Genomic DNA, 1,010 nt, shown 5'->3' with positions numbered 1-1,010 from the left:
CACACACACACACACATATCCTCCCCACACATTGATGACTCATCTTGTTTTCTACACCAAAATTATAGTGTTTCAATAACGTGTAATATCCCCCACGCAAAAAAAACGGATCAAAATGTTTTCTGCCATGTGATCTTTTTAGCTATTAACCAGCTTGAGCATTAATTACAGCAAATATTCATACGCTAAAATAAAGCCCTGGTGAACTGGTTGGAGTGCAGTAGAGAGCTCTCTCTGGCACAACGGCAATGATTCAAACCATCACAGAGGTATTACCTCCACATGGGTGCTCCCACTAACTTATTATCTTCAGCTGAGCACTGGAAATTGCTGTAATCATAAATTATAAGCATAGTAGAGCTTTGTAATTAACTCTGGGTGTAAAACAAAAATTAATGACCACCTCGAATGAATTTTGACACAAAAACAAATTGGCAGTTTGACTGTTTGAGGTTGACTGAATAACTTCAGTTGCTCTCATCATACTTAGGAAAATGTGACAGAAGTGAACACAATATTAACTTTCAACCCCAATGGTAATATATTTATTTGAAAAAATAGATAAAAAATGTTGAGTGCAGATTTAAGTTGGATATGTTTATAACTGTCTTTATAACCACTCCATAAAAGTTGGATTGTTGCCAGAGAAAGCTGTAATTAAGAAAAAGTGTAATCATCTTCTAATCATGCTGGGCTTAAGCCAGGCATGAGCAATCCTGGTCCTGGAGGTCCACAGCCCTGCAGATTTTACCTGTTTCTCTGCTCCAACACACCTGATATGAATGAATAGATGGTTTTCAGGCTTCTGCAGTACGGAGGACCAAAACTGACATAATTAGAAATAAAAGCAGAATTATATGAACCACTAAATAAAAACACTTAAAATGCACCAATTAAATTAAAAAAGGATAACTTTATCTCCTGTTTTATATTTTAATTGACTTTCAAATTTATTTTCCCAGGTTCGTTCCAATAAATTAGTCTATAAATTAGAACGCATAATTTAAATT

This window comes from Austrofundulus limnaeus, unplaced genomic scaffold (genome assembly GCF_001266775.1).
Source record: "Austrofundulus limnaeus strain Quisiro unplaced genomic scaffold, Austrofundulus_limnaeus-1.0 Scaffold934, whole genome shotgun sequence".
Lineage (NCBI taxonomy): Eukaryota > Metazoa > Chordata > Actinopteri > Cyprinodontiformes > Rivulidae > Austrofundulus > Austrofundulus limnaeus.
This window is presented reverse-complemented; position numbering follows the sequence as displayed.